General features: G+C 40.8%; 1 long non-coding RNA gene across 1 annotated transcript in view; it reads left to right on the forward strand.

Annotated features, from left to right (window-relative positions):
* Positions 1 to 2,641: 2,641 nt before the first annotated feature.
* The window catches only part of LOC132345847 (uncharacterized), a 108,189-nt gene continuing 88,836 nt past the window's right edge, over positions 2,642 to 21,994 (forward strand). Inside the window, exon 1 of the long non-coding RNA XR_009495428.1 lies at positions 2,642 to 2,803. This is a non-coding gene — a long non-coding RNA (uncharacterized lncRNA). The remainder of the gene's footprint in view (positions 2,804 to 21,994) is intronic.

Raw genomic sequence — 21,994 nt, forward strand, 5'->3', positions numbered from 1 at the left:
AAAAAGCAAAATGGCTGTCTGGGGAGGCTTTACAAACAGCTGTGAAAAGAAGAGAAGCGAAAAGCAAAGGAGAAAAGGAAAGATATAAGCATCTGAATGCAGAGTTCCAAAGAATAGCAAGGAGAGATAAGAAACCCTTCTTCAGCGATCAATGCAAAGAAATAGAGGAAAACAACAGAATGGGAAAGACTAGAGATCTCTTCAAGAAAATCAGAGATACCAAGGGAACATTTCATGCAAAGATGGGCTCGATAAAGGACAGAAATGGTATGGACCTAACAGAAGCAGAAGATATTAAGAGGAGATGGCAAGAATACACAGAAGAACTGTACAAAAAAGATCTTCACCACCCAGATAATCACGATGGTGTGATCACTCATCTAGAGCCAGACATCCTGGAATGTGAAGTCAAGTAGGCCTTAGAAAGCATCACTACGAACAAAGCTAGTGGAAGTGATGGAATTCCAGTTGAGCTAATTCAAATCCTGAAAGATGATGCTGTGAAAGTGCTGCACTCAATATGCCAGCAAATTTGGAAAACTCAGCAGTGGTCACAGGACTGGAAAAGGTCAGTTTTCTTTCTAATTCCAAAGAAAGGCAATGCCATAGAATGCTCAAACTACCACACAATTGCACTCATCTCACACGCTAGTAAAGTAATGCTCAAAATTCTCCAAGCCAGGCTTCAGCAATATGTGAACCGTGAACTTCCAGATGTTCAAGCTGGTTTTAGAAAAGGCAGAGGAATCAGACATCAAATTCCCAACATCCTCTGGATCATGGAAAAAGCAAGAGAGTTCCAGAAAAACATCTATTTCTGCTTTATTGACTATGCCAAAGCCTTTGACTGTGTGGATCACAAGAAACTATGGAAAATTCTTCAAGAGATGGGAATACCAGACCACTTGACCTGCCTCTTGAGAAATTTGTATGCAGGTCAGGAAGCAACAGTTAGAACTGGACATCGAACAACAGACTGGTTCCAAATAGGAAAAGGAGTACGTCAAAGCTGTATACTGTCACCCTGCTTATTTAACTTATATGCAGAGTACATTATGAGAAATGCTGGACTGGAAGAAACACAAGCTGGAATCAAGATTGCCGGGAGAAATATCAATAATCTCAGATATGCAGATGACACCACCCTTATGGCAGAAAGTGAAGAGGAACTCAAAAGCCTCTTGATAAAAGTGAAAGACAAGAGTGAAAAAGTTGGCTTAAAGCTCAACATTCAGAAAACTAAGATCATGGCATCTGGTCCCACCACTTCATGGGAAATAGATAGGGAAACAGTGGAAACAGTGTTAGACTTTATTTTGGGGGGCTCGAAAATCACTGCAGATGATGACTGCAGCCATGAAATTAAAAAACGCTTACTCCTTGGAAGGAAAGTTATGACCAACCTAGATAGCATATTCAAAAGCAGAGACATTACCTTGCCAACAAAGTTACATCTAGTCAAGGCTACGGTTTTTCCTGTGGTCATGTATGGATGTGAGAGTTGGACTGTGAAGAAGGCTGAGTGCCAAAGAATTGATGCTTTTGAACTGTGGTGTTGGAGAAGACTCTTGAGAGTCCCATGGACTGCAAGGAGATCCAACCAGTCCATTCTGAAGGAGATCAGCCCTGGGATTTCTTTGGAAGGAATGATGCTAAAACTGAAGCTCCAGTACTTTGGCCACCTCATGCGAAGAGTTGACTCATTGGAAAAGTCTCTGTTGCTGGGAGGGATTTGGGGCAGGAGGAGAAGGGGACGCCAGAGGATGAGATGGCTGGATGGCCTCACTGACTCGATGGACGTGAGTCTCAGTGAACTCCGGGAGTTGGTGATGGACAGGGATGCCTGGCGTGCTGAGATTCATTGGGTTGTAAAGAGTCGGACATGACTGAGTGACTCATCTGATCTGATCTGAAGCTCTGTGGTGACTAGGACAGTACCTATGGAAACCTGAATGGCTGGGGGTGGCTGGGATGACAGGACATGGTGTATATATGGGGCCTTTGTTCTGGCTGGTCACTGGGCTCCTTTGTAGTTCTTGTTACATCTGCTGAGTGTGGATATATGACAGCTTCACTCACTGTCTGATACTTGGGCTGGTACAGTGAGAACAGGGGGCTGGGCCACCCTTTCTATGCCGCCTCTCCACGTGGAGATGTAGTTAGGTAGTTAGAATAGGAAAAAGGAGTCCAAAATGGCAGTGGCTAAAACACAAAGAAAGGAAAAGCCCTTGAAAATGGAACAAAAGAAAATCCACTGACCAGATTGAAAACTTAAGGTGAAATAAACACACCCCCTTCTTGGTTAGCCCAATTTGCATAGAACAGGCTCAAGGAGGCAAGGAGACAAACGTATAAAATGAAGAAAGCAAGACAGATTGAGTCCTCTCCTTTGGGGTCAGCCTGCCCTCACGCTTCCAGGGTGTACTTTCCTTTGCTTGCCTAATAAAACTCTGAGCTGTAACTGAGCTGTAACACCAGTCTGCCATTTCAAATCTTTGCTGTGGTGAGACAGAACCAAGGAAATTACACATTCCCCTGACATTTCTGGTGCTGTGACTCAGACTTAACCTGACTGAAACAACCTCAGCTTGCCCCACCCCCACCCCACCCCCAGCAAGGCAGAGGCCAAGCACAGCAGAAACCCAACTCGGCAAAAGCTCCAGTGGTGGAAGGTGAACACGAAGAATACCCAGTACAGTGGATGTGACTAGAAGCCCAGTGTGCTGGAAACTGAGACAGCAAAAAAAACTTGGCAGCAAGCTCACACAGCTCAGTCTCAGATTCCAGAAGACCTCCGGATAAGGTAGGAGGTCCTCGTTCCTATGGCTAGAAGGATATATGGCTAACAAAATCTTAATTCCTTTGTAATCTCTCCTTCCTTGTTTCCTCAAACCCTCTGAGAACAGGTGAGCAGCAGTGGGTGCAATTGAGGGACTCTGGCAGGGGCTAGTCCCCAGTGTGTCCCAAAGACTCTGCTATCCACTGCGCCTTAGTATTTGTTGCCCAAGCATGTGGGGGTTCTTATGTCCTTAATCTTCTTTGTGCCAAGGATCAGACCAATGAAAACTGTGAGTACAGGTCAGGTATTTAGCAGATTTTCCAGAAGGTTATGAAAGGGATTTTTCCACACATTTTTTCCCACTGCTTTTTCCTCCCATCCTTCAGTACCTCTCTCCATCTATGCCACAACTTACAAAATATTGGGCAGGCCATCATTTTTCCATTTCTGGAAGTTGTGTTTGAAACTGTTTACCTAAGACAGATTCAAACCCGCATGGCAGGGACACTGTGCTATGCTTAGTCACTCAGTCACATCTGACTGGGACTTGAGCCTGGCCAAAGCCCATGGTGCCTAGTTTCAGGACCTAATGAAGCTCAGGTTCTTGATGTCTTAGTGCAAAAAATTCAGTGAGGGACACAGTGATAGGTTCAGTTCAGTTAAGTTCAGTCACTCAGTCCTGTCCGACTCTTTGCGACCCCATGAATCACAGCACGCCAGGCCTCCTTGTGCATCACCATCTCCTGGAGTTCACTCAGACTCACATCCATCGAGTCAGCCATGCCATCAAGCCATCTCATCCCCTTTTCCTCCTGCCCCCAATCCCTGGCAGCATTAGAATCTTTTCCAATGAGTCATCTCTTCACATGAGGTGGCCAGAGTATTGGAGTTTCAGCTTTAGCATCATTCCTTCCAAAGAACACCCAGGGCTGATCTCCTTTAGAATGGACTGGTTGGATCTCCTTGCAGTCCATGGGACTCTCAAGAGTCTTCTCCAACACCACAGTTCAAAAGCATCAATTGTTCAGTGCTTAGCTTTCTTCACAGTCCAACTCTCACATACATATATGACCACTGGAAAAACCATAGCCTTGACTAGACGGACCTTTGTTGGCAAAGTAATGTCTCTGCTTTTCAATGTGCTATCTAGGTTGGTCATAAGTTTTTTTCCAAGGAGTAAGTGTCTTTTAATTTCGTGGCTGCAATCGCCATCTGCAGTGATTTTCGAGCCCCCCAAAATAAAGTCTGACATTGTTTCCACTGCTTCCCCATCTATTTGCCATAAAGTGATGGGACCAGATGCCATGATCTTCGTTTTCTGAATGTTGAGCTTTAAGCCAAATTTTTCACTCTCCACTTTCACTTTCATCAAGAGGCTTTTGAGTTTGTCTTCACTTTCTGCCATAAGGGTCGTGTCATCTGCGTATCTGAGGTTATTGAGATTTCTTCCGGCAATCTTGATTCCAGCTTGTGCTTCTTCCAGTCCAGCATTTCTCAAGATGTACTCTGCACAGAAGTTAAATAAGCAGGGTGACAATATGCAGCCTTGACGTACTCCTTTTCCTATTTGGAACCAGTCTGTTGTTCCATGTCCAGTTCTAATTGTTGCTTCCTGATCTGCATACAAATTTCTCAAGAGGCAGGTCAGGTGGTCTGGTATTCCCATCTCTTTCAGAATTTTCCACAGTTTCTTGTGATCCACACAGTCAAAGGCTCTGGCATAGTCAATAAAGCAGAAATAGATGTTTTCTGGAACTCTCTTGCTTTTTTGATGATCCAGCGGATGTTGGCAATTTGATGTCTGATTCCTCTGCCTTTTCTAAAACCAGCTTGAACATCTGGAAGTTCACGGTTCATGTATAGCTGAAGCCTGGCTTGGAGAATTTTGAGCATTACTTTACTAGCATGTGAGATGAGTGCAATTGTGCAGTAGTTTGAGCATTCTTTGGCATTGCCTTTCTTTTCAATTGGAATGAAAACTGACCTTTTCCAGTCCTGTGGCCACAGGACAGTGAAAGGTTAAGAGGTAGCTTTGTTTGGATTCAGAGAGTGGCACACTCCACAGAGGGTGAGTGCAAAGGCCATGGAATGTGGTGTGGTTGGTTTTTTATGGGCTGGGTAATTTCATATGCTAATGAGCAGGAGGATCATTCCAACAATTGGGGAACCACCCACTCCTTGGTCTTTCGACAATGCCTTGGAACTGTCATGGCACCTCTGGATGTGTCATTTAGCTTGCAAATTGAGGATCAAGGTTTAGTTGAATTTGACTTGTCATCTTGGACCCATTTGATTTTAATTGGTTTATGTTATGCCCTTGGGCTATGTCATTCTTTCAAAAGTTGTGCCCTGCCTCCTTCCATCCTGTTACATGCTCTTTTCCTGAGCCCTGTCCGGCCCACAGTGTTGCCGCTACAATCTCCTGGTGGGAAAAACAGACAATAGCTGGCCCTCGGGAGGAAGACAATGTATAATATCCAATCCCTCTAGAGATTCAGGCCTTCATCTTTCATGTTCCCCACAACAGGTGTGACAACAACAACTCTCAGTGAACCCACTAGGGCGGGTGACAGGCACACAATGCCTGCTAGAAGTCCATCTGGTGGTGGCATCCTACAAGGGCAGTTGGGCTTCCAGGGATAATGTTTGCCACTTTGGATAGCCCTACAGGCTGCTACCTGCATATTTAGCGCTGGCGGCTACCCCACGTCCGAGGTCAGGGGCAGAAGCCGGGAGGACCCTATGCCCGAGAAGAGGCGGCCAAGAGGAGTTACCCCACATCCGAGGTCAGGGGAAGCAGCCGAGAGTGCCAGGCTTCGAGGGCTCAGGAAGGGCCGAGAGGAGCTACCCCATGCCCAAGGCCAGGGGCGGCGGCCGGGAGGAACAACCCCACCTCCAAGGAGCCGTGGCTGTGCGGGCGCAGGAAAGCCTAGAGGATCTATTCCACGTTCAAGGTCAGAAGGGGCGGCAGTGAGGATATACCCCTCGTCCTAGGTAAGGAGCAGCGGCTGCGCTTTGCTGGAGCAGCCGTGAGGAGATACCCCACGTCCAAGGTAAGAGAAACCCAAGTTAAGACGGTAGGTGTTGCAAGAGGGCAGACACACTGAAACCATACTCACAGAAAACTAGTCAATCTAATCACGCTAGGACCACAGCCTTGTCTAACTCAATGAAACTAAGCCATGCCTTGGGGCCACCCAATATGGAGGGTCATGGTGGAGAGGTCTGACAGAATGTGGTCCACTGGAGAAGGGAATGGCAAACCACTTGAGTATTCTTGCCTTGAGAAGCCCATGAACAGTATGAAAAGGCAAAATGATAGGATACTGAAAGAGAAACTCCCCAGGTCAGTAGGTGCCCAATATGCTACTGGAGATCAGTGGAGAAATAACTCCAGAAAGAAAGAAGGGATGGAGCCAAAGCAAAAGCAATACCCAGTTGTGGATGTGACTGGTGATAGAAGCAAGGTCTGATGCTGTAAAAAGCAAGACTGCATAGGAACCTGGAATATCAGGTCCATGAATCAAGGCAAATTGGAAGTGGTCAAACAAGAGACGGCAAAAGTGAACATCAACATTCTAGGAATCAGCGAACTAAAATGGATTGGAATGGGTGAATTTAACTCAGATGACCATTATATCTACTACTGTGGGCAGGAATCCCTCAGAATAAATGGAGTAGTCGTCATGGTCAACAAAAGAATCCGAAATGCAGTTATTTGGCTGCAATCTCAAAAACGACAGAATGATCTCTGTTCGTTTCCAAGGCAAACCGTTCAATATCACAGTAATCCAAGTCTATGCCCCAACCAGTAATGCTGAAGAAGCTGAAGTTGAATGGTTCTATGAAGACCTACAAGACCTTTTAGAACTAACACCCAAAAAGGATGTCCTTTTCATTATAGGGGACTGGAATGCAAAAGTAGGAAGTCAAGAAACACCTGGAGTAACAGGCAAATTTGGCCTTGGAATACAGAATGAAGCAGGGCAACGACTAATAGAGTTTTGCCAAGACAATGCACTGGTTATAGCAAACACCCTCTTCCAACAACACAAGAGAAGACTCTACACGTGGATATCACCAGATGGTCAACACCAAAATCAGATTGATTATATTCTTTGTAGCCAAAGATGGAGAAGCTCTATACAGTCAACAAAAACAAGACCAGCAGCTGACTGTGGCTCAGATCATGAACTCCTTATTGCCAAATTCAGACTTAAATTGAAGAAAGTAAGGAAAACCACTAGACCATTCAGGTATGACCTAAATCAAATCCCTTATGATTATACAGTGGAAGTGAGAATAGATTTAAGGGCCTAGATCTGATAGATAGAGTGCCTGATGAACTATGGACAGAGGTTCATGACATTATGCAGGAGACAGGGATCAAGACCATCTCCATGGAAAAGAAAGGCAAAAAAGCAAAATGGCTGTCTGGGGAGGCCTTACAAATAGCTGTGAAAAGAAGAGAAGTGAAAAGCAAAGGAGAAAAGGAAAGATATAAGCATCTGAATGCAAAATCCCAAAGAATAGCAAGAAGAGATAAGAAAGACTTCTTCAGCAATCAATGCAAAGAAATAGAGGAAAACAACAGAATTGGAAAGACTAGAGATCTCTTCAAGAAAATTAGAAATACCAAGGGAATATTTCACGCAAAGATGGGCTCGATAAAGGACAAAGATGGTATGGACCTAACAGAAGCAGAAGCTATTAAGAAGAGGTGGCAAGAATACACAGAAGAACTGTACAAAAAAGATCTTCATGACCCAGATAATCACGATGGTGTGATCACTGACCTAGAGCCAGACATCCTGGAATGTGAAGTCAAGTGGGCCTTAGGAAGCATCACTATAAACAAAGCTAGTGGAGGTGATGGAATTCCAGTGGAGCTAATTCAAATCCTGAAAGATGATGCTGTTAAAGTGCTGCACTCAATATGCCAGCAAATCTGGAAAACTCAGCAGTAGCCACAGGACTGCTTAGGCTCCAGATTGCTCTGCTGGGAACTGTCTGAGGCCGGCTCTGGGTTGTGTGCACTTCCCAGGTCTAAGCCACTCAGGTTCAGGTACTCGGGTAGTCCTCAGAGGTGCAGACTCGGTTGGGCCTGCGTTTTGTGCCCTTCCCAGGTCCGAGCAGCTGAGGTTACCAGGTGTTTGGTGAGCACAGTCACTGCAACTTATGGCCTCCGCCGTCCCTGCCGTTTGGTGTTCTGGATGTACCCTACAGCACACCTTCTTAGGCGGTTGTTGACCCTCCAGAATCCCAAGAAGTCTTAGTTAGCAACGAAGCCTGCTTGCAGTTTGGTAGATAGTGCATCTCTGGGGCCGCGATTGCCCCCTTCCAGCTCTGGCTGCCTGTCACCGGAGGGGGATTGTCTGCAGCTAGCTAGCTCTGCTTAGTCCTGACGGTTTCTTAGGTTAGGGCTTTTTGCATGGTAGCTATCCCACAGTCTGGTTTGCTAGCCCAAGTTAGTTCCCTCAGATTGCCCTCAGGGCATTCAGGCCTGGTCCTTACTCTAAGCAATGCAGCCTGCGCCTTCCTGCCCTGCCCCCGCTTGCTAATGGCAGATGCAGGCGTCTGGGCTGCTTCTCTGCTAGGGAAGTTACTGTTGGGCACATAATCTGTGGGTTTTAATTATTTATTTATTTTTCCTCCTGGTTATGTTGCCCTCTGTGATTCCAAGGCTCGCCACAGACTCAGCAGTGAGAGTGTTTCCTGGTGTTTGGAAACTTCCTTTTTAAGACTCCCTTCCCTGGACGGAGCTCCGTCCCTATCTCTTTTGTCTCTCTTTTTGTCTTTTATATTTTTTCCTACCTCCTTTCGAAGACAATGGTCTGCTTTTCTGGGTGCCTGATGTCCTCTGCTGGCATTCAGATGTTGTTTTGTGGAATTTACTCAGCGTTCAAATGTTCTTTTGATGAATTTGTGGGGGAGAAAGTGGTCTCCCTGTCCTATTCCTCCACCATCTTAGGACCACCTCCTCCTCTCTTTTGTTTCAAAGGATGTGAACATTAGGTGACTTATTATACTAAATTGAACTGGGAAATTTTTTTCCTCCCAAAAGTGGATAAATACCTAACATTAGCCAACCAATTCTTTATGATTAGGAATAAAATAGGCCCTGTCTGAGGAGATACACTGCAGTATCATCTGATGTAGTCATTTTATTTCTCTTTATACTTTTATTGTGTTTTATACACAGATAATATATGTATCTCTTGATTTGCTTTGTTAGAGACTGTAAATGAAACTTCAGAAAACCATCTTGAAAATCACAGAGTGAAACAAGAGTTGGAAACATTTTTTTCCTCCTTATCATCATTGTTGCTTTCAGTTGAATAAATGTACATTTCTTGCTGACTGCAGAAAAAGCCATTAAAAAGCTGTTCCCAGCTAAAAGGTTTCAACACATAGGGAATTATATCACTTGTTTTATTCCACCCCCACCCCTTAGCAGAGACAGACGTGCTTATAAGAGCCAAATCAAAGAACATTTGTTTGAATGATCTGTAATCAGCACTGCTGTTGTCCATGGAAGCTGTGAACAGTTCTACCCCCTTTAAATCCTTGTACCTGGAAAACTGCATGTATTGCTTTCAGTTTAAGCACAAATACTGTAATGATAATATTAAAATAAAATAATGGATAGCTATCATATCTTTCAACTGTGAATGTAATATGGTGATTAAAAATGCAATATAAATAACAAATATCAAATGCAAATAGTAGGAATTAAACAAACAACAAAAAATCTATTATCAGTGCTGAGCTGCCACAGCCTCAACTGGTGAGATGGCAGAGTGCTAGAAATCAGTTGAATTAGTCCACAATGGTTTCCTCTGAACTGCACAATTTCCTGATAGAAAAATTCAGGTCGATATCTCTATCATCTCATTTGTGACACATTGCTTGAATTCTAACTTGAACACAAGGGAAAGAATTTTACAAACTGGTATATTTCTAAATGTGATTAATTTACTCAGCATAAGAAAATATTTAACTTTAGGTTGTTAGTTCTGTTTTTAAAACTTTTTATTTTATATTAGGCTATAGCTAGTTAACAATGTTATAATGGTTTCAGGTGTACAGCAAAGGAACTCAGCTATACATATACATGTATCCATTCTTCCCCCAACTCCCCTCCTATACAGGATACCACATAGCATGTCAGGTCATTTTTACACTCTTCCAGACATGATGCAGAAATAAGTGATTCAAGAAGAACAATGATACCTGCATGTTCTTTTAGAGTTTACCAAAAAAAAAAAAAAAAAAACTTTCACCTAAATTCTCATTTCATCTTCACAATAATCTTATGAGATAGTTAGTAAGGTGGTCCGGAGAAGGCAATGGCACCCCACTCCAGTACCCTTGCCTGGAAAATCCCATGGATGGAGAAGCCTGGTAGGCTGCAGTCCATGGAGTCGATAAGAGTCGGGAACGACTGAGTGATTTCACTTTCACTTTTCACTTTCAGGCATTGGAGAAGGAAATGGCAACCCACTCCAGTGTTCTTGCCTGGAGAATCCCAGGGATGGGGGAGCCTGGTGGGCTGCCGTCTTTGGGGTCACACAGAGTCAGACATGACTGAAGTGACTTAGCAGCAGCAGCAGCAGCAGCAGTAAGGTGGTCAGAGTCATTACTTTTCAGGGGATAATATATAATTATAATGATAAATGTATAGTATCATATACATTTTTTCCCTGCCAACTTGACCCCATTGAGTCATTTTTTCCCTAAAGGATAGAGACTTTCTTGGACGTGAACAGTCATCCTTCTGGGATAGTTTCCCTGTTAGATTACTTCTCAGTGTTCAGTAACATTGATGTACACATTGCTCTTAAAATACAGTATAAGGAATAAAACCTATAAGCCAGGTATCCAGAAAGAGTTGAATAGCACAAGATCAAGACATACCCCGGTTGCATAAACTTGGCAAGAAATGGGGTATATTTCCACGTAAGGAATTTTCTAAATTAACAATTGCTGCTGCTGCTGCTGCTGCCAAGTAGCTTCAGTCGCGTCCGACTCTGTGCGATCCCATAGACGGCAGCCCACCAGGCTCCCCTGTCCCTGGGATTCTCCAGGCAAGAATACTGGAGTGGGTTGCCATTTCCTTCTCCAATGTATGAAGGTGAAAAGTGAAAGTGAAGTAGCTCAGTCCTGTCCGACTCTGAGCAACCCCATGGACTGCAGCCTACTGGGCTCCTCTGTCCAAGGGATTTTCCAGGAAAGAGTACTGGAGTGGGGTGTCATTGCCTTCTCTGAAATTAACAATAGTTCTTTCTAAATTAGCAATAGTTCTTAGAGATTATGGTTCCACTGAATTTAAAAATGGTAAGGAGAGAAAAGAACTTCTCTGGTGGTCACCAGTAAAGAATCTGCCTGCTGATGTAGGAGACGTGGGTTCAATCCCTGGGTAGGGAAATTTCCCTGGAGGAGGACATGGCAACCCACTCCAGTATTCATGCCTGGAGAATCCCATGGACAGAGGAGCCTGGTGGGCTATAGCCCATGGGGTCACAAAGAGTCAGACATGAAGCTACTTAGCATGTAAGAAAAAGAGAACTCAATATCCTCAGTCCTTCACAAATGTATATAGTGTTATTTGATGTGTTTTTAAAGTTAAATTTTACAGTAAGAAAAGCAGCAGTAGTTTAAATGAGACTAACTACATTGCTCTGACTAAAGTCTTCTTTCATGTGTGCGTGTGAAATTAGAATACTGACCACAATATTTCCCACTCCAGAAAAATAAAATCAAAAGAATGGTAAGTGATTGGATTATATAAAAGATGAGTGTGGGTGGAAATAAATGGTTTGGAATTCAGTTTGGTTTGTGTAAGTAAAATTATTTTTCTTAAGTCACAAGAGTCGGCAAAATTTGGTTTGCTTTACCTCCAGTTCCATTTAGAAATACGAACTGTAAAAATAAGTGTTTATAAAATCACACACATGCATATGTGTAAATTAATTACAAAAGGGAGCAAAGTTTTATGAATCTTAAAAGTGGGAGTTAAAAGTTTCAGCTTACTTTAGCTTTATTCAAAACTTCTTTTATGGCATTGTAAAGAAAAAAATGATTCAGGCGTAAACAATTTACAATTAATCACATTTCAAAATGTAAATAGTATCGCTTTTCTTATTTTTTAAAAAAATACAATATTTTGTGACTATTTTAGGGATTATATCAGGGCTATTTCAGGATAATAAATACAAGAAAGGAAGTATGTAGAAGTACCATAGAGAAGAGAGGAAATTACTAATAATCCCACAGTATAAAAATAACTCTGGTAACATTTTGTTATAATTCTTCCAAAACTTCTGTCTCCTATGTTTTGTGATAGTCCCATTGAATCATAAGCTTGGACATTCACAATACAGGGCAGGGCAATAAGATATAGAAACTTAAAAAAGCAGAAGGGAGTCCATAAGAAGTAGCAGCATTTAAAGCTAAGCCATGTTTCATGTTATAAATTAAGCCAGAGTTTAAAAGTAGTAGAAGGTATAGTACCATCTGCTCTTATACCAGATGTACCCAGGTAAAAAACTAGGTTTATCTTGTGACTATGACATGTCTGAGAGCATGTAAAGCTTAAGTTAAAGAAAAGCACAAAAGTGCATTACATTTTAAAAGGAGTTACGCTATTATATTACAGTATTCAGTATTTTTAATTTGTAAACCACAGGCCTAATAAATCGATACCTGATTTTATTTTTCAACTAAGTGTAGAGTTTATCAATTTAAGTAAATGAAAGCATATCTCTTTTCTCAAAAGTCTTTATTTAATTTGTTACAACATCTGTTCAGTCTTATGTTTTGAATTTCTGGCCATACAGCATGTAGAAACAGCTCCCTGACCAGGGATTGAACACGCACCCCCTTCATTGGAAGAGGAAGTTGTAACCGTTGGACTGCCAGGAAGTCACAGAAAGCACATCGTTTACAAAGACTGAAAATAGACTCCAACCTTATGACAAGCTCCTAAGCAAATATATAATTCAGTTCAGTTCAGTTCAGTCAACTCAGTCATGTCCGACTGTTTGAGACCCCATGAATCGCAGCACGCCAGGCCTTGCTGTCCATCACCAACTCCCGGAGTTCACTCAGACTCATGTCCATCGAGTCAGTGATGCCATCCAGCCATCTCATCCTCTGTCGTCAGGCTTAGTTTTGATATGGCAGTCAGCCAGTCCATTCTTATAGATATCAGGGTCTCTCAGGATCAGAGCACTGGGAAAGAATCATCTCATTTGCTAGCTCTGAATCCTCAGAGCCACAGAAAGGAATCTGCCCTCCTTGTGAGGGCTCCAGCTGCCTTTACTCATCCAACTTCAGTCATACCAGCAAGTGAACCAGCTCATTTCACTGAATCGGGTTGACCAGCTATACCTTTCACCTTCAACAAAGTGTAGTGTTTTGTGTGTCCTAGAGGAGAGATCACTCATCACTCCTAGATGAGAAATCACTCACCTAGAGCCATACATCCTAGAGTGGGAAGTCAAGTGGGTCTTAGGAAGCATCACTATGAACAAAGCTAGTGGAGGTGATGGAATTCCAGTTGAGCTATTTCAAATCCTGAAAGATGATGCTGTGAAAGTGCTGCACTCAATATGCCAGCAAATCTGGAAAACTCAGCAGTGGCCACAGGACTGGAAAAGGTCAGTTTTCATTCCAATCCCAAAGAAAAAAGGCAATGCCAAAGAATGCTCAAAATACCTCACAATTGCACTCATCTCACATGCTAGTAAAGTAATGCTCAAAATTCTCCAAGCCAGGCTTCAACAGTTCATGAACCATGAAGTTCCAGATGCTCAAGCTGGATTTAGAAAAGGCAGAGGAACCAGAGATCAAATTGTCAACATCCACTGGATCATTGAAAAAGCAAGAGAGTTCCAGAAAAATATCTACTTTTACTTTATTGACTATGCCAAAACCTTTGACTGTTGGATCACAACTAACTGTGGAAAATTCTGAAAGAGATGGGAATACCAGACCACCTGACCTGTCTTCTGAGAAATCTGTATGCAGGTCAAGAAGCAACAGTTAGAACTGGACATGGAACAACAGACTGGTTCCAAATTGGGAAAGGAGTACGTCAAGGCTGTATATTGTCATCCTGCTTATTTAACTTATATGCAGGGTACATCATGGGAAATGCCAGGCTGGATGAAGCACAAGCTCGAATCAAGATTGCTGGGAGAAATATTAATAACCTCAGATATGCAGGTAACACCACCCTTATGGCAAAAAGTGAAGAAGAATCAAGAGCCTCTTGATAAAAGTGAAAGAGGACAGTGAAAAAGTTGGCTTAAAACTCAACATTCAGAAAACTAAGATGATGGCATCTGGTCCCAGCATTTCATGGCAAATATATGGGGAAACAATGGAAACAGTGACAGACTTTATTTTTCTGGGCTCCAAAATCACTGCAGATGGTGACTGCAGCCATGAAATTAAAGGACACTTGCTCCTTGGATGAAAAGTTATGACCAACCTAGACAGCATATTAAAAAGCAGAGACTTTACCTTACCAGCAAAGGTCTGTCTAGTCAAAGCTGTGGTTTTTCCAGTAGTCATGTATGGATGTGAAAGTTGGACTATAACGAAAGTTGAGCACCAAAGAATTGATGCATTTGAACTACAGTGATGGAGAAGACTCTTGAGAGTCCCTTGGACTGCAAGGAGATCCAACCAGTCAATCCTAAAGGAAATCAGTCCTGAATATTCATTGGAAGGCCTGAGGCTGAAGCTGAAACTCCAATACTTTGGCCACCTGATGCAAAGAACCGAGTTATTGGAAAAGACAGTGATGCTGGGAAAGATTGAAGGCAGGAGGAGAAGGGATGACAGAGGATGAGATGGTTGGATGGCATCACCAATGAGATGACTGTGAGTTTGAATAGGCTCCAGGAGTTGGTGATGGACAGCAAAGCCTGGCCTGCTGCAGTCCATGGTGTCACAAAGAGTCAGACACGACTGAGCGACTGAACTGAGAGGAGAAACTGGGCTCTAATATCACTGCAGATGGTGACTACAGTCATGAAATTAAAAGACAAGACACTTGCTCTTTGGAAGGAAAGCTATGACAAACATAGGTAGCATATTAAAAAGCAGAGATGTCACTTTGCCAACAAAGGTCCATATAGTCAAAGCTATGGTTTTTCCAGTAGTTATGTGAGGATGTAAGAGCTGGACCATAAAGAATGTTAAGTGCTGAAGAATTGATGCTTTTGAATTGCGGTGCTAGAGAAGACTTTTAAGAGTCTTTTGGACAGCAAAGAGATCAAGCCAGTCAATCCTAAAGGAAATAAATCCTGAATATTCATTGGAAGGGCTGATGCTGAAGCTCCAATACTTTAGCCATCTGATGTGAAGAGTGACTTGTTGATAAAAACTCTGATGCTTGGAAAGATTGAGAGCAAGAGAAAAGTGAACAGCAGAGAATGAGATGCTTAGATAGCTTCACAGACTCAATGGGCAAGAATTTGAGCAAACTCTGAGAGATAGTGAAGGACAGGGAACCCTGGCGTCCTGCAGTCCATGGGGTTACAAAGAGCTGGATATGATTTAGCAATTGAACAACAAGAGGAGGAAACAGAGCATAGTGTGGTCACATGACTTTCCCCATCTTTCGTGCCACAACTGGGCAGATAAATAACTGTATGAGGTCAAATATTGATGAGGTATGAGGTCAAATATTGATCTTACAGGATTATAGGATGGATAGACTACCAGAAAAGAAAGAGCCTTAGGGTATAGCAGAATGTGGTGGCTAGTTTTATAATCAGAGGCAATTTACAATGTAGGAAGTCACTGGTGAAGGTATATTTCAGGGCCTCACAAAAATCCTTTGGACTTGGTTTAAATGCTGGAACTGTGGGAGAATATACCCTGAGTTTTCCCCTAGCAATCCCTTGACTCAAATACATAGTAGAATTAAACATTATAAATGCAAATGATTCTATTAGAAGAGAAAATCTCCATTCTATTATCAAGAAAGCATCTTTTGCCACTGACACTTTTCAAAACTGCTATTCTGAGAGGAGAATGAACTCAGTCCTAAACTCTACAGGTTACAATTTAGTTGCTCCCTTTTACACATTAAAAATGCTATTATCCCTATTTGTGAAAATTGAGTTATTCAGAGAAAATGTCTCTGCTCATTGGGTAAAATTTACCCCTCCTTTTTGAAATTAATCCTTCCCTGCATCTCTATTCCACTACTGCCTATATAATTAAAGGCTTTGTTCCATTAATTATGCTCTTCCTATTGCATCTATAACATTTTCCTCTTCACAAATTGCATTGATTCTATCTATAAACATGTCTGGTTTCCCTGGCCCTAACAAGCCTTTTCCCACAATCCACTTGAGGGAGTATCTTATGTCTCATCATTTTTTTTCATCACCACGCTTCTACATAGAATGCTGACTGTCATAGCTTGTTCTTTCTTGTGGCTAATAAATTTCTTCTAGCTTTAAGACCTGTCACTCCTTAGATCTACTCCTCTAAAGGTCACTGATGCTTGTTAAGCACCAGAACCAAGTCTGTTCTTGGTGAATTATTTGTGGTGTTCAATCCTTTTTATTAAAACCTGCTTCTAATCTCCCTTGGCTTTCATTACCCCACAATCTTGAGTTCTTTTCCTGCTTCTTCGGTGGGTTCATTCCTTGTCAATTGTGTACTTGAAATCTGTAAGAAATCACTCCATTAGGACTTTGCTGGTAGTCCAGTGGTTCAGTCTCTGTGCTTCCAAAGCAGGGGACCCTGGTTCAGTCCCTGGTCGGGGAACTAGATCCTACATACTGCAGCTAAGAGTTCAAATGCCATACCTGAAAGACCCTGAATGCCACGAAAACTGGCACAGCCTAAATAAATAAATGTGTTTTTTTAGAAATCACTAATGAAACACTCTTTTATCTTCTTGCTCTCTGTCTTTCTCTGGTAGGTTTAGCCAAACAATTTTCATTTTCAGTTTTATAGAGACACTGCTGAAATCAATATCTTCTATTCTGAACTAGATACACACACAATTCCAGCTCTTTAGGCTACATATCAAACATTAATTTTCCAATTTCCAAGTTCAGATTAGTCTTTTTCTAGACTTCTAACCCATTTGTGTTAATGACTCTTCTATATTCTCAGTAGCTGAAGCTAAAAAATTATTCCCTACTAATGGGATTTACCTGATGGTCCAGTGGCTAAGATTCCAGGCTCCCAATGCACGGGGCCTGGGTTCTATCTCTGGTCAAGTAACTATTAATAGATCTCACATGCAGTAGGGTCTGCATGCTGCAGCTAAGACTCAGAGCAGCCAAATAAGTAAATAAAAGAAACCATTCCCTATTATATAGGCCCATAATACCTATCTCTCATATCCTTCTTTTCCAATTTTCATTACTTTCCTGGTTAGATGCCCATTTCCCCAAACTGGTCTAAATATTTTGTCAACCACTTGATGAGTCTTTAGGCCACTTTTTTTTAACCTTCCCAGGGCTCCTGTGGTGGCTCAGATGGTAAAGAGCTTGCCTGAAATGTGGGAGACCCATGTTCGATCCCTGGGTTGGGAAGATCCCCTGGAGAAGGAAATGGCAACCCACTCCAGTATTCTTGCCTGGAGAATCCCACAGACAGAGGAGCCTGGTGGTCTATGGTCCATGGGGTTGCAAAGAGTTGAACACGACTGAGTGACTAACACTTGACTTCCCCCAGTTCATCTCAAATGCCACCAGCAGATTAAGTTATCTTAAATGTGACTGCAATCTCTTTATTTTTCTACTGAAAAATTTTCACTGCCCTTCACTGCCTATTGAATTCTTTAAAATCCTCTCATTTTATTGTCTAACATTCCATACAACTCATTCATGAGACTCCTATGACAAATATCATTTTATATCATCTGATATAGCTATTCATGTCTGTCACTTTTATTTTCCTGATAGAATGGAAGCTCTTTAAGAATAAGAATCAAAATTTTTAGGCTGTTTGATCCCTTGACCATACCTAGTACCATATGGCTATACAAAGCAAATATTCAAAAAATTGAAGATATGGATGATGAATATTTTATGCATTTAGAGAACAGATTTTGCATGTAAGCCAAAGAGCATTCAGATATGTTAATTGTCTTATTCAATATCTTAATAAACTTTTGACAGATAAAAACAAATGTATTTTCTTAAGTACCTCATTGCATTCATTCCATACCTAATACTTGAACATAATTTCAACATTTTTAATAATAAGAAAGGAAATTAAAAGAAGACACCTTTTAATATTTTAATAATATTAAATAATTATTAAATTATTTAATAGATAAATAGATAACCCCAGATATTAATGAAAATTCCAAAGTATGATCATTTTATTATACTATTAATAGAAAAATGTTTTGATGTAAATTTATTATATAAATTATGAAAATATAATGTAAAAGCTTTAAAAATTAAAAAATACTCTCTGACCAGAAAATTCACTTCTATGAATATATCCTATTTAAAAAATGATTGTACTCAAGCATTTAGCTTTCAGAATGTTTATTATAGCAATGTCAGGAATATAAAATTGGAAAGGAAAAATGAGAGGCATAAAGATTGAAAGAGAAGAGATGAAACTGTCATTATCTGCTGGTGATACGTTTAGCTGTGTAGATAACCTAAGAGATCAACAGGCAAGTTATTAGTTCTAATGAGAAAATTGATTAAGGTTGCTGAATAGCTAACAAAAATCAATAGACTTTTTCTATGGCAATAAAAATAACTAGCTAGAAAATACAGGAGACAACATTATATCATTTACAAAAGCAAATTAATACAATAGCAAAATGAGTCAAACATTTGTGGGGAAATGATTTAAAGGAATATAAACATATTGTGTCTCACCTTCAGTAAATAAAACATACTACAGTTATGTGTGTGTGCGTGCTAATTTCCTACAGTCACGTCCAAGTCTTTGCAACCCTGTGGACTCCTGAAAGGATCAAGCTTCTCTCTCCATGGGATTTTCCAGGCATGAGTACTATAGTGGGTTGCTATGCCTTCTTCCAGGGGATCTTCCCAACCCAGGGATGCCACATGTCTTGTGTCTCCTGCATTGGCAGGCAGATGCTTTACTACTAGTGCTATCTGGGAAGCCCACTACAGTTATAATATGGGCATAATACTGGACACAAGGGGCCCAAGAATAGAGGATTCAGAAATAGACCTGTTTATATGGGAATTGATATGTAAATTGGACAATACAAACCAATAGGGAAAAAAAGATTATTTAGAAGTTGTTGGGAAAACTGGTACACTATATGGGGTGAAAAGTTTGAATCCCTTTCTTATATCATGTGCAAATGTGTATACCATATGGATTAATGACCTAAATATGAAAGATGAAATTATAAAATTAATAGAAGAATATGTAGAAAAATCCCAGACCCTGAAAGTGAGGAAATCCCTGAAAGTGAGGAACAGCTTTGCATAGAAGACTGCAAACGTACAAATCATAAAGAGAAGAAAATAGTTATTTAGCTACATCAAATTAGAGGCATATTTCAATGAAAGACACAAACAAAAGTGACAGATGGTTGTAGGCGGAGAAAAGGTTTTTAGTATTAAGAACAAGAGGTAAATACATGAAATGTGCAAAGACTTGTCTGAAAATCAAGACAGTAAATTCAGTGTAAAAATGGGCAAAGGATATGAACTGGCAATTCACAGACAGAGGAAACTAAATGCCTAACAAGAATAAGAGATGTTTCAATTCATTAGTAATTAGAGCATACAAATTACAACAACAACGGTGAAACACATCACCCCTATCAAATTGTAGAACTTAGAAAACTGGATAGCATTAAGGATTGTCAGTTACATTGTGAAATAGAGACCTCCCTACACCACTGACTCAGCTGTTGTGAAGCACAGTCTGGTTAGATTTAGTTATACTGCAACAATCTTTAGTCTACGATTCCATTCATAGGCATTTACTCCAGTGATACTCTGGTATAAATCCTTAAAGGGACACATAGGAATATGCTCAGCCCAGCACTGTTTGTGGAAAAGGGGAATTAGAGTCAACATAGAGGATCAGTGAGTCCAGGAATAGATAAATAAATAGAGACATATGAAACTCATAGAATGCATGTGTGCATGCTCAGTCACTTCAGACATGTCTGACTTTTTGCACACTATGGACTGTAGCCCACCAGGCTCCTCAGTCCATGGGATTCTCTAGGCAAGAATACTGGAGTGGTTTGTCATGTCCTTTTCCAGGGGATCTTCCTGACCCAGGGATCAAACTCGCACCTACTGCATTGCAAGATTCTTTACTGAGTGAGCCACCATGGAAACCCATCTTATAGAATACTACACAGTAATTAGAAGCCACACAGCCATATACATAGCTGTAAAACAATGATGTTAAGAGTTGAGGATAGACTTTTTAACACTATGCCATTTATGTATATTAATTACTATATATTCCATAAGGATGAAGATGTATCTCAGTATATATAAGAAAATGCATTAGAGTGAGTACAATGGGGAAAAGGAGTTAAAATAGAATTAACTATAAAGTAAAAATAAATATATATTAAAAAAAAACAAAAGAGAAGTTTTGTGGGCACTGGCTGGGCCAATGAACTATGAATGGAGGAATGTGATCAGCTTAAGTTTCTACTTCAGGTGTTGTGTAATAAAGAATTTGGTCATTGCCTCTGGGTCCTAGAAGTTAACCTCTAAACTTTTGATATTTCCCAAGTGACGAGGGTATATGTTATGCATGGTGGACAGTTCATGCTGATGAGATAACTCTGGATGAGGGCTGGCCATGGCAGGAAGATCGACCACATGATTAAATGGTTAGATCTTCAAGCTTTATGACATGAGTCTGGGATGAGAAGGTGGCTGCAGATGGAGTTTGATCCCATGACTAACTATTCAAGTAATCATACCCATCTTGTGAAATCCCAATAAAACACAGGTAAATTTCCCTGGTCAGGAGTACTTTGTGTTTTGTCACACATGGGTATGCCTGAGGGTAATGCAACCTCATGGATGATGGAAACTTTTCATTTGGTGCCTTCCAAGACTTGTCTTTATGCATTGTTTCCTTTGGCTGGTTCTGATTTGTATTGTTTTGCTAAAATAAAACTGTAGTACCTGTAGCTCTTTCTTGAGTTGTGTAAGACATTCTGGGAAATTGTGGAAAGTGGGGGATTGGTTAGTGGGGATTCCCAAATTTGTAGCCAGCTGGTCAAGAGTGGAGTGGCGTGGATAACCTTGAACTTGTGGCTCTTTTCAGAAGTGAGGGCATTCTTGTGGAGGAGTATGCCCTTCACCTGTGACGTTTGGCCTAACCCAGGTTGTTGGTGACAGAAGGCATCACAGATGTGTACAACAACAATGAAACCATCTAAATACTTAAAATAGGTTATCGATGAAATAGATAGAATATCTTATTTCATTCAGCATTCAGATGATCCATATTATACTTTCTTTTCCAGCTTTATTGAGATAATATTGACATAAACTATGTAAGCTTAAAGTGTACAACATAATGATTTGATGCACACATATTTTGTCAAATGATTACTTTGATAAGGTAGGTTTATATCTCCATCCCTCCCTTAATTAAAGTTTATTTTTTGTGATAATAGATTTTAAGATTTACTGTCTCAATACTTTTCAAATACATAACACAATATTGTTAATTATAGTCACCATGCTGTACTTTAGACCGTTAAAATTTATTTATCTTATAGTTAGATGTTTGTGCCCTTTAATCAGTATCTCCCCGTTTTCCCCACCCCAGGCCCTGGCAACCACTATTCTACTTATTTTTTTTTTAATTTGGCTTTTTGAAATTCCACTTGTAAGTGATGTTATACAGTATTTGTCCTTCTCTGTTTTACCTGTTTTATTTAGCATAATGCCTTCAAGATCCATCCATGTTGTTGCAAAAGGCAGGCTTTTTTTTTTATTGCTGAATGGCATTCTATTGTTTTGAGGGAATATTCCATTAGGTTTTTATGTTTTGACATTCTACACTTTCTTTATCCATGCATCTGTTGATGGATCCTTAGATTGTTTCTATGTCTTGACTATTGTGAATAATGCTGCAATGAGCATGGGTTTACAGTTATTTCTTCAAGATAGTGATTTCATTTCTTTCACATATCCTAACCCAGAAGTGGGATTGCTGGGATATATGGTAATTTTAATTTTT

This window comes from Bos taurus, chromosome 1 (assembly GCF_002263795.3).
Source record: "Bos taurus isolate L1 Dominette 01449 registration number 42190680 breed Hereford chromosome 1, ARS-UCD2.0, whole genome shotgun sequence".
NCBI lineage: Eukaryota > Metazoa > Chordata > Mammalia > Artiodactyla > Bovidae > Bos > Bos taurus.